Source organism: Oryctolagus cuniculus, chromosome 16, assembly GCF_051225735.1.
Source record: "Oryctolagus cuniculus isolate XC-2025 breed Fujian yellow rabbit chromosome 16, ASM5122573v1, whole genome shotgun sequence".
NCBI lineage: Eukaryota > Metazoa > Chordata > Mammalia > Lagomorpha > Leporidae > Oryctolagus > Oryctolagus cuniculus.
The window spans coordinates 26,040,821-26,053,485 of record NC_142882.1 but is presented as its reverse complement, the minus strand read 5'-3'; positions in this window follow the sequence as shown (position 1 = coordinate 26,053,485).

Below are 12,665 nucleotides of genomic sequence, written 5' to 3'. Positions count from 1 at the left end.
GTGACTGGATTTTTTTTAAGATTTATTTTATTTATTTGAAAGGCAGAGTACAGAAAGAGAGAGGAGGACAGTGTGTGTGAGAGAGAGCAAGAGAGAGACAGAGAGAGATCTTCCATCTGCTTGGTTTGCTCCTCAAAGGGCCTGGCGAATGTACTTCAGTGGTGAGCCCTATGAGAAGAGGAAATTGATTCAATGAACATCTGTGCTGTCCCCAGAGTATCAGCTGTACTGATTTCTTGCTTGTGACCTTGGATGGGGTACTTAACCACTCTATGCCTTCACTTCTTCATCTATAGCATTAAGGTAATGAAATCATCTATGTTATGTGACAAGATTAAGCAAGGATTAATACACGTGAAACATTTAACACAGAAGCTAGCACACAGTGAGCGCTTGATAAATGACATCAATGTGTACTCCTGCCATCTTTTAGAGAACATAATGCATGTTAGGGTAGAAGTCCTCAGAAGTTTTAAAGGAGAGAGACTGTGTTTTTTTTTTTTTAAGAAGTTGACTAACCCAAGCTTTCCCAAACATGTTTGTCCTGCAAAACTGTCTTTTTTTTTTTTTTTGTATGACACCTTTCAGCATCCAGTGAAACTGGTATTTAATCTTTCTGACAAGTACATTTCTTTGGCTCCATTGGAAAGATAGGTGGGTTCCGGGGGAGGTTTAGTAAACCAAGGTCTGAAAAGTATTGACTCTAGAGAGCATTAAAATTCATCCTCTACTTGTTAAATGCTTATGAAGCATTTTCAGACATACTCTGTTAGCTCACTTGGTTATTACTATTCTTATTATTGTGCCTTAGCATAGGCACTGTGTATATTACATATATTACATATATACATATATTCTTTTTATATACATATATGAATATATATATTCATAGGTATAAAAAAAGGGAGGCTCAGCGAGGTAAAACCAGTGCCTTAGTCACAGAGCCGGTAATTGCTAGAGCTGATATCCAAGACCAGATATATCTGGACTTGAGAGTCTACGGAGTTTTAAAAAACTGGTACTGCAGCCAGGCTCTAAAACCATAGATCTCCAGTGGCCTTTAAAGAAAGCTGGACCTCAGCACTAACAAAACACTACAATAGCCTGCTGCTTTTTGTCAGCCTTCTTGGGGAAGGATAATAGGTTTGTGGTTACCAGTGAGCTCTTCGACATTGAGATGTAGGAGAATTTAGAGCATTGTGATTTAGGAATTTTGAGGGGATGTCAGAGGGTTCAGGGTCTGAATTACAGATAAAAGAATATATAGCTTACCAACTTAAAGAAGGTTATCACAATGTCCCTGTTTGAAGTATATATTTTCCTCTTTCTTTTTTCAACTCTCCAATGTACTCAAGAAACTTTAGAAAATAGAAATGGATTAATTTAAAGTTTTATTTCTGAAAAAATTTTGCTCTTTGTAATGTGCAGGACCCTTCTCCTTTGATGGGAGACACAGATACTTACCTGAATCTAGGTTGAAAATGTGATGTAAAAAGGAATTATGATAAATAGATACTTTGCAATTAAAAAAATCTGGTGCTGGACAACTATTTTGGCTATGTTCATCAGATCCAAATAGGATGTTCATTTCTTTCTCAGAAACGGGTGCCTACTCTCATACACAGTGCAAGGATCTGAAACAGCAACTTAACTCACTGAACCATAACACCTGTCCCTGTTTACCTCATATATTACATTACTTGCACTGTAGAATCAGGAACGGAAGGATATTTTCCTGTAATAGAGTGAAGAATGTATTTCCATTATTATCCTTTAAGCATGGAGAGAAAATGCATGGATATATAATGAATTACACCTAGATTATTTTTTCAGCTTTAATCAGCTAAGGAAAATTTGTCATTATTTCCTTTTCTCACAGAAAATTTTCATGAATGTCAACATTTTTCCAATGACTCATTTTGCCACTCCTTCCCATTAAAGAGAAATAATTCAACTTCAGGAAGCAATGTTTTGATTCACTCATTTACCCACTCACTCAGGAAAGCAACACTTACTGGGACTATCAAGTCACAGTTACAATCATAAGAGAAGCCAAAACAAAGTTCCACTATTTTTAATTCTCTGCTTCTCCAAAGTTGGCCTGGATCTTTCCACTCTCTTTTCCTTTCCCAGTATGCCAGAGTTTTCAATGATTAGAATCTCAGTGATTCCCTGTGCCTTGGGCTGCTGTGCCTCCTGAGTCTCTTTGTCTGGCTGCATTGCTGGATGTTGGTGGGGAGGTTGCTCTTGATGGAAGCATGAAGGGCCTTCTCTTGGGTGCTGCCAACATTGTCAGAACTGTGCAGCATCTGTGCCTTGGTTGTCTTTCCCACAAAATAGGGACACTGTACAGATTCCATGCCTACTTATCTATGAGCTATACAGAGCAAAGTTTCCAAAAGTTGTAGGGGTGACGGTGTTCAGGAGCAATAAGACATTCAGATCTTTTTTGTAAGAAAGAAATGATTTATTTGAGAGGTAGAGTTATAGACAGTGAGAGGGAGAGACAGAGAGAAAGGTCTTCCATAGCACTCATTTGGCCCCATTTACTTTTCTCTTTGGTTTTAATATGAATTTGTTGAAAATTTCAGTGACCAAAACCAAGGGCAGCAGCACATTGGTGTTTCTACAGGCCTGCAAGTGCCTAGAAAGCTGCGGGCTTGGGAATGCATGACCTCCCTGGGACCCCTCATGGCAAGGGCGAACTCCCTGGGGACACATATGCTGCAGTTCAATATGTTTTCTAAAAAATTATTTATGTATTTGACTGTCAGAGAGAGAGAGAGAGAGAGAGAGAGATTTTCCATCCACTGCTTCACTGCCCAGATGGTTGCAATGGCAAGGGCTGGGCTGTGCCAAAACCAGGAGCCAGGAGCTTCTTTCAGGTCTCCTATGTGTGTGGCAGGGACCCAAGCACTTGGAGCATCTTCCACTGCTTTTCTGAGACCATTAACAGGGAGCTGGATTGGAAGTGGAGCAGCCAGGACTTGAACCGATGTCCATTTGGGATGCTAGAGTCATAGACAATGGTTTTACATTCTATGCTACAAGCCAGTGCAATATATATATATATATATATATATATATATATAATTATTTATTTGAAAATCAGAGTTACACAGAGAGAAGGATACACACATACACACACGCACAGAGAGAGAGAGAGAGAGAGAGAGGTTGTTTCACTCCCAAATTGGCCACAATGCCACAGCTGCACCAATCCGAAGCAAGGAGCCAGGAGCTTTTTTCAGGTCTCCCACATGGGTGCAGGAGCCCAAGTACTTGAGCTGTCTTTTGCTGCTTTTCAAGGCCATTAGCAGGGAGCTGTATTGGAAGTGGGGTGCCAGAGTCACAGGCAGTGGCTTTACCTGCTATACTACAATGCTAGTGCCCAATATATTTTTTTAAATTAGCCCTTTTCTTGTTGGCTTTACAAATCTCCCATTTGATCAGAAACCAAAGGAAGCCACCTGCCAAGAGTGGAGCTCTTCCTCTAGCTGCTCCACACTCTACTTCCTGTGTCTCATCTAGTTCTCACCTCTTCTCCTCACCTCCTCTGTCATCATTCAGCCAACCTTGCCCGCTGGTCCAGAGTGGTGCATGCACATGCCCCAGAGGAATGGGTGACAAACTCAATGAAGCCTACAGCCTGTCCCAATGCACAAGGCCTGCTTGAGCTATGCATCCACTAGCCACAGACTATGCATCTCTACAAATGTTGGAGCCCAGGGTCCCTGAACTATGGGGCTCACAGGGGAAGAAGGAAGCAAAGGTTTACTTTTTCCAAGGCAGCCAATCCTGTCAGAGTTTATTTTCTCCTCCTAACCCAAGAATTTGCATCCTTCCTTCTCAGATCACCAGTGCTATTCCACTGTCAACCCTAGCTCAAGAGCCCTCTACTCCCTTGTCCTCAGGTTGTTTTGTTCATGAGCAACCTGGTTTCCTACCTCCAGTGGCTCCCAAAGCCAGAACCACTATCACCTCTAGACTCTGGAGTCAACCCTTCCCACGGGAAGGATCACTATGGCTTGTTCACTTTGGAGACATATATCACCATCTCTTCTGGGTCTGAATTGCTGCTGGATTACTTGTAGATGCTGCTTCCCAATTCCCAATGTCCTCTCTTTGTTCTCAACAACTCCCTGCCAGCAGCAAGGGCCACTGCCCCTCTGAAATGTACTGTGCGTTAGGATGCTAACTAAAAGCTGGCCCACTAAGGTGGTGAAGTTTGCACCCAGATAGTCCAGGATTTGAATGCTGCCTCTCACACTGACTGATCTTATGGCTTCATTGTACCTTGTCTAAGCATCCTCATGTAATATGATGATTTGCCTCTATCTCCTATGATATTCAGAGCTTCTTGGGAAAATCTTACACATCTATAGGTTCCTTGTGCATATATTTGAATAAGTGAAATCATCTTCTCTTGGCCTGATTTCTCAGTTATAAAATGGAGCTATTACTTACCTGCCTGATTGAGTTAAGAGGGCACCCATCACATGCCCACTGGCATACGTTGGGCTCTTAATGGGTGAAGTTTTCTTCAATTTCCTCTTCAGTTTGCTCAACAGTTTTCACCCATTTCTATCTGAACTCCAAGTTCAGCTTACTGGGGCTTTCCATTTTCTCCCACATGGATGCAGGGGCCCAAGCCCTTGGAACATCTTCCACCACTTTCCCACACTATAAGCAAAGAGCTGGATAGGAAATGGAGCAACTGGGAGATGGACTGGCACCCATATGGGGGATGCTGGCCCTGCAGGTGGAGGCTTAGCCTAGTACGCCACAACACTGGACCCCCAAAATTCTATTATTAATATAAAGATGTTATGCATTTCATGGGTATGACTCCAAGGATATAACCACACTTCCCTTAATTATATATATATATATGTGTGTGTGTGTGTGTGTGTGTGTGTGTACATATGATTTATCTATCTATTTGACAAGTAGAGTAATAGAGAGAAGGAGAGACAGGGAAAGAGAGAGAAGGAGGGAGGGAGGGAGAGAGGGAGGGAGGTTGGGAGGGAGGGAGGGAAGGAGAGAGAGAGAGAGAGAGAGAGAGAAATGTCTTCCATCCAACCTTTTCCACCTGAGTCTCCTCTTAGCAAACTAGTGATAATATGGTCTCCAGTATTAATCTATGGGCTAAAAGAAATGATGGAAGGCATTTAGTCTCTCAGGAATGTTAGTTCTCTATCCAGGTCTCCTGTTTATCTTTCTGTACTTGGTGAACTAAAGGATGACATAAAATGATTTGAAAATAACTAAGAAACATCAATAAAACACCATACAAATTTTATTCTCACATCTGGATGCTATGCTTTCCCCTCTGCAACACATCAAAATTATTTTGCATTTATTCTCATTTACTATTTGACTGTTACAGGTAAAAACTCAGAGAAATCTTCCAGGTAAGCAGCAGGTAAGGTACTTTTTGGAAGAAGGCAGAGTTTATAAAGCATCCTGAAATTGGGGTCAGCTTCACTGGGTGTCACTCTGAAGGATGTTGGTTCCATTTCTCTGAAGGGAGGAGAGAACGTCCACTTTGCTTCTGGCCTTGTCTAAATAAGGTCGGAGTTTGTGAACTCAAGAGGCTTCCGTGGCCTTGGCAGCGCGTGACAAGAGCCTCGGGTGATTACTGACGTCATAAATAAGAATGTTAATTGTTAAATCAACAACAGGAGTCATTGTGCACTTTTTCCCACGTAGGATCTGTGTCCTTAATACGTTGTACTATGTGAATTAATGGTGAAACAAGTCTTCAAACAGTACTTTACCCTTTGTGTGTTTGTGTGGGTGCAAACTGTTGAAATCTTTACTTAGTATATACTAAGTTGATCTTCTGTATATAAAGATAATTAAAAATGAATCTTAATGAAGAATGGGATGGGAAAGGTGTAGGAGATGGGATGGTTTGCCGGTGCTAGGGTGGTTATGGGGGGAAAACCCGCTATAATCTGAAAGTTGTACTTTTGAAATTTATATTTATTAAATAAAAGTTTTATGAGAAAATTTTAAAAAGGATGTTGTTGAAGAAAGGAATAAGGGCAGCAACCCATCTTTGAGATTTTTGGAGGGGAAGAGTGGAGAGATGTAAACAAAAGCAAAGGCTCTTAGTTCCCATTCTGTCTCCACCTGCTGGAGACTGTCAAGCCCTTGAGGATGGCCAGCGAATCTGGTCTGCAGGCAAGCCTTGGTCCTGGACTCCATTTTCCAGAGTTCCTCGTGCCCTGACGTCGTGCGCACCCGAGCACCTGCGTGCGTGTGTGCACGTCGGATCGCACGTGCGCACAGGTGGATCCAAAGCCCAGGACTGCGGAATTTCATTCACCGACAGGAGCCAGCGCTGGGAGGCAGTGCAGCGGGTTCGCTTGCACTCAGCGAATCCGTTACTCTGCACCTGTGGTTCCAGGCAGTTTGCGAGCGAAACACCCGGGCTACGCCTGCTGCTTCTCCTCCCGCTGCTGTTGGGCTGTAGCCATCGCCACTACCGTTCCCGCGTGTCCCCTTGCTTCCCTGCGTGTCCTGAAGGGAGCCTCCGGGCTCCCCGGAATTCTCACAGCAGATACGGAGACCATGCAGAGGGGTTGGGTGCCAGGGCTGCTGGCGGCTGGGAGTCCTGGCTCGCTGGGTGCCGTCGGGCGGCGGCAAGGACTGAGAGGGACCCAGGCTGTCCCGCGTTTCCCCACGCTCTGGGGGTCCCGCGTCTCCCCTTTTCTCAAGTTTCCTAAATGCCTTTTATTTACAGGGTACAAGGGGTGTTCCCAGTCTCGAAGGGTGTGTGTGGGGTGTTCAGTTACTGGAACGGATCGGTGGGTTCATTTCTTTGGCTCAGTGTAGCAATAAACGGCCGGGAAAAGGTAGCAAAAAAGGCAGAAGCTTTATTGTGCCAAGTGAAGCTAGAGTCTCAAGCGAGCCGGATGCTGGTTTTCAGGAGGTGTACCACGTTTTTAAAAGTCTCGCTTTTTTTTTTTTTTAATTGGACCACAATTGGAGGGGTGGGGTGGGAGAGTTCATTTTTATATGGTTCTAAGTATGGCAGGGACCCCTCCTCTTGGGAAGAAAACATGTGGCTAAAGGCAAAGAAAACAATACAAAAACAGAAATAACAACAACACATACAACCAGGTAGAGGCTTTGGAGCTAGACTTTCTGAGAAATGCCCCAGTGCAGAGCTGGGTCAGTGGTCTGGGTGCACACAGGCAGGTGACTGCCTGGAACTGGAGTTGTTAAGAGCTAGCTTCCTCTTTCGGGGCCCATGCGACCTCAGACTTACCAGGCCATTTTGCCGCGGTTCCCGTGGAGCAGGGCTGGGTGGCCCCCAGCAGGGAGCCCAGGGTTGCAGTGGATGGCTCAGCCCTGCTGCCTCCACTCCACACGCACACAGCCCCAAGGTGAGGTCCCCACGGGCACTCGGGGCTGCTGGGGCTCTGCGGGCTCCGCTGACTTTACCCCCTGTTCTTCACTGTCCCGCAGTGCAGCTCCCTGCTGATTGTCCTACAGTCCCTGCAGCTGGAAGTAAGGGAGTCGCTCAGTTTTCTTATTTTCTGTTTGGTGCCAAAGCCCAAGAAATTGTTAGCATTGGGAGCGCACTACTAATTTGCACAAGGTCTGGGCTGTGGAGGCCTCTGTACAAGTGTGAGGAGGGGTAACAGAAAGGGACCAGAAATAAACACCCACTTTCTCCCTCAGAGATGCCCACGCAGTGGGGAAAGAGTTGTGGCCTAGGAAAATACGGCACTTATCTTCCGCATAGTGGAATTGTCAGCAGAGTAACCAGTCTTGAGTGAGTCCCTGTTCTGTTAGATTAGTGCTGTCACCCGATTCCCAGTTGATGAACCTGATTGCCCATAATGAGGCCGCCTATTAGGGAGGAGCAGAAGGGACTCTAGGCAGTGAGTGTGAAGGTTGCCACGTGCCTCCTCTCAGCCCCAGTGTGGGGTTTGCTTGTCTCCAGGCTGCATCCTGGAGTGGTATAACCCTCTGTGCCACGGAGCCAGCTCCTCCATAGATATTTGGAAATGCTGTTGGTAGCATTGAAACTGTAAAGTCTTAAATTTACAAGGGAAAGGGAAAGAAGTCTGTTCTAACTCTGGTCAGTTCCAGGGGCTGCTGGCTCACATAGAAGCTGTTTCTGAAAAGAGACACAGGAAGATGTGTGTGTCTGTGCCATAGTATTGGAGGTATCCGTGTGTTTGCACACTGACTCACATGTACAGATGTTCCTTGTGCAGATGAGCATGATGCAGGGATTCCTCTGTGTCTGGGCCTTGTCTGGGGAGATGAAGAGAAGATATATTGGTGGGGGAACCACACAGCTGGAAACTGGGCTCTGAATCAGGCCCACCATGCACGGTGCTTCTTCCCCAGAGACCCTCACCTGTTCTGGGCGACTTGGCCTTGCAAAGCTCATCTTCCCAGGGAATATTGTAGCTGAAGGTTTTGCAGTTTGTTTTTTTTTTTTTTTTTTTTGCTTGGCTTGTCTCAACTGCATTTTACCCAGCCTGTGTGCAGACCAAAGTCAGCTGTGTGTAGATCCCAGGATGCCATCTGTGGGTTTTCCTGAGTGACAGTGCTCTGCTGCTGCTGCCCACTGGGTCCTAAGGCCTGTGGTGGCTCTCGTCTGAGCATCTGGAAGCCAGAAAGATGGCAGCTCAGCCATTGGGGCTTCCCTGTTTTTCTACCCCTGACTTTCTCCCCCTCTCTCTTTTTCTATTTGCTGTTACTGCTGGTCTGGAAAGAGGAGGATTTTCCAGGAATATTCACTCCTTGATCCAAATTGCCAGTCAGCCTCTGTCCCTCTGGGAAGACTGCTTCTTGTGGGACATTGGCCATTGGCAGAGATGCTGATGGACATGATGTGGGCACCTTTGAGGCAGCCAACTTGTGCTACCTTTGCAGTCCTTTGGCAGTGGAATGAATGCCCCTGCTTTAGCAAGTGTAAGTTCCTGTGGAATGTGGTGGAAGAGATGGCATCCAGAAATCCATCCATCCAACCCTCATTTCTTTGCTTTCCTCCTTATGCCTCTCTGACCTCGGAATTATTTTCCAGGATTTCTGTTGTTTCACACTTAACAGACTGCATGGGCTTCTGTTTTCACAACTCTCAGCCCTTGTCCACCTCAGAATATTTTTCAGTGAAGGACAGAGGTGTCATCTGTCTTCCATAAAGCATCCATCTTTCATTTCAAGCAGCTGTGTTTTCCTGGTGCTTATCTTGTAATAGACTGGAAAGCTGACTTCTCTTGGGACATAACAGGCTTGCTCGTCCTGGGTCTCACTTGAACACTGGACACAGCATCCTGTGTGACTGCCCCATATTTCATGTCTACAACTTATGAAACAGCTGTTCTCAAGATTTCCAAGTGCCTGGTTGGACTCTGGCTACATTCACCCAGAGTGACAACTAAATATTTACTTGGCACTTGGAGACTTGGAGTGCTAAGCCCTATAATCTTCTACTCAAATTTGACCAGAAAATAATTGTGTTTTGAAACATTTGGGGGTCCGGCGCTGTGGCTTAGTAGGTAAGGCTGCTACCTGCAGTGCCAGAATCCCATATGGGTACTGGTTTGAGACCCAGCTGCTCCACTTCCATTCCAGCTCTGCTATGGCCTGGGAAAGCAGTGGGAGATGGCCCAAGCCCTTGGATCACTGCACCCATGTGGAAGACCCAGAAAAAGCTCCCGGGTCCTGCCTTCAGATTGGTGTTGCTCCAGTCATTTCGGCCAAATGGGAAGTGAACCAGCGGATGGAAAACCTCTCTCTCAGTCACCCCTTCTCTCTCTGTTTAACTCTTTCAAATAAATAAGGCCAGCGCTGGGGCTCACTAGGATAATCCTCCTCCTTGCGGCACTGGCACACCAGGTTCTAGTCCCAGTCGGGGTGCCAGATTCTGTCCCGGTTGCCCCTCCTCCAGGCCAGCTCTCTGCTATGGCCAGGGAGTGCAGTGGAGGATGGCCCAAGTGCTTGGGCCCTGCACCCGCATGGGAGACCAGGAAAAGCACCTCGTTCCTGGCTTTGGATCAGCGTGATGTGCAGGTCACAGCACGCTGACCACGGTGGGCATTGGAGGGTGAACCAAGGGCAAAAGGAAAACCTTTCTCTCCGTCTCTCTCTCTCACTATCCAGTCTACCTGTCGAAAATAAAAAAAATCAAATAAATAAATAAGCCTTAAAAAAAGAAAAGAAACATTTGGGCTGTGGGTAGAAAGGGCAGTTTGCTTCAAGCCTGGTGAGAATTTATGAGCTGATGTTGTTTTTACACCCCATATTAAAGATTTGCTTCATTTACTTTTCTTTCTTAAAAAGAAGTTTATGTATTTCAAAATCAGAGTGAAAGAGGAAGAGGGAGAGATAGAGAAAGAGAGAACTTCCATCTATTGGTTCACTTCCCAGATAGATGTAATGGCCGGGGCTTTTCCAGGCCAAATCCAGGAGCTTCTTCCAGGTCTCTGCATTGGTGGCTGGGGCCCAACAACATGGGCCATCTTTCATTTCTTTTCCAGGGCCATTGCATGGAGCCATATCAGAAGTGAAGCAGCCCTGTGGGATGCCAGCACTGCAGGCTGTGGCTTTTTCCACTATGCCACAATGCCAGCCCCATCTCTTTATTTTCTTAAGCAAACTTCCTAAAGTTTTCTTTCCTCTCTTTTGGAATTTCTGTGCTTCCATCCTCTCTATAACCACCCTTTTCTCTCTTCTTTTTATCGTGCTGAGAAGAGCAGTAGAGACACTGCAGCTCTCTCCCTTGTCAGCATGGCTTCCTCAGGCTGTCTCCCTGAATTAGGAGCAGCTACTTCCTGTGTTTAGGCAGGAAACTGGTGGATCACAGCACCCTCAGGATTTCTGCTTTGCTCTCCTCTGTGATGTATTTGAAAAACCGTTCTCAGCTCTGAGTAGGGGGTGGCATTTGGTACTCTGAGACGTGTGTTTGTAAAGTCAGGTGTCATGGAGGACCCTGTGTCCTAAGATTCAGCTGAGCCCATCCAGGCCATGGGCAGCCTGGACTGAGCAGGGCCTGGCTGACATCAGGCAGATGGTGTTGGGGGTCGGGGGTACTTTCCAAGGGCTCTGGTCATGAAGCAGGTGTGGGGACACTAGTCTTGGCTTTCAGCAGATCTGTGGTTGCTGGGGAGATGGGGGCAGTGCCCAGGTCACCAGGCTCCACCTCTGGAGCACAGCTGGAGCAGAAGCCCCTGGTGAAGGGTACAGCGAATCCCCAGACGACATGGGCCATCCCTCTGTCTGGACTGCACAGACCTAGCCCTCTTCCTGCTCAGCCGCTCCTGGGTTCTCTGAGCCTCTTTCCTCCTCTGCCTCTTCAAGGGGGCCCAGGCTTATGTGAGGAGCTTGGTGTTTTCTGGTTGCTCACTCTCAACACAATCATGGGGACTCCTTTTCCTGTTGCTGGGTCTGTGCTGTCGGGATGAGGTGATGTTTGCACAGCTGATGTGGGGCCTGGCTGGCAGGAGCAGTCCCTGATGGCTACAGAGCTGTCTGGCCTAGTGTGCCTGGCTCTGCTTGCTGCTGGCAGACAGCTGGCTGCTCTGCCTGGGGAAGCTACTGGGTCACCTGGCTCTGCTCCTGCCCCTTTCAGCCACTGCCATGCAGAAGTGATCCCTGCTGCTGCCCGCTCAAAGCTGCCTGCTGACTTAGCTGAGCTGTGAAGCTGGACATGGATCATCTGTGGGAAGAAGCCTCAGGGATAGCAGGACCAGCCCAGCAGAGGCAAGGCCACAGAGGGGCTCCTTGTGCTCACTTGCCAAGGACATTCCCCCAGTCTCCACCCCTGATGAGGCTTGCAGGTGCTTTTAGAGTTGTTGGTGAGCTCATCATCTCCTTGCAGGATGGGGCACTCATGAGTGAGTTCTCTACTTAGAAACCAGAATGGGAGGGTCCCTTCCACCTCTTTCAGGCTTCTTTGTTCCCCTGGGTCCATTTGCTGTCTTCTGGGTGGAGGCTGGGAGACTGGGTCAGTAGCACGAACGTGACCAGACCTGCAGTGGAGAACAGACTACAGGGCCTTGTTGTGATAGGAGCCAGTGGAAGGTGTAGGTGGCTCTAGGGGTGGGTTGCAGAGGGAAGGCATGTGGGGGCCTGAGAGCATAGGAAGGGCGAGGGGTGTGTGGTTGTGGGAATGGATGTGCAGACTCATGCACTAGGGCCTGGCTTTTAGGAGATCTGCTGTTGCTGGGGGAATGAGGGCAGTGCCCAGGTCACCAGGCTTTCCCTGGTGCACTGGGACTTAGCTTCTCCCTGGGCACCTGGGCAGTTGCACGGCCATCCATTCAGTCCAGAGGCATTTCCCTTTTCCTTTTCAAGGCTGTGAAGCACTTGGGGAGCGTTTCCCAAGCCCAGGCTCTGCAGCTGGCAACCTGTCCATCCATGGGCCATTCAACACTCACCCCCACAGGCAGGCCCACAGCAGGCTCTACAGTGTTCATTAGGGATCCGGTGCTTTCTGGAACTCTTCCCACAGGCAGTTTTTCCAGGGATGCTTGCAGGTCAACCCTAGGTTGATGATTTGGAGGTCTTTCTCTGAATCAAAATGCACACATTGTATCTAAACAGCAGAAGCTGCACCAACTCCTCTGTTGCCGTTTATGGTAATGTGGGAAAGGAGGGAGAGAGGCTCAAAATCCCTTTCCTGTGCTGTTCCA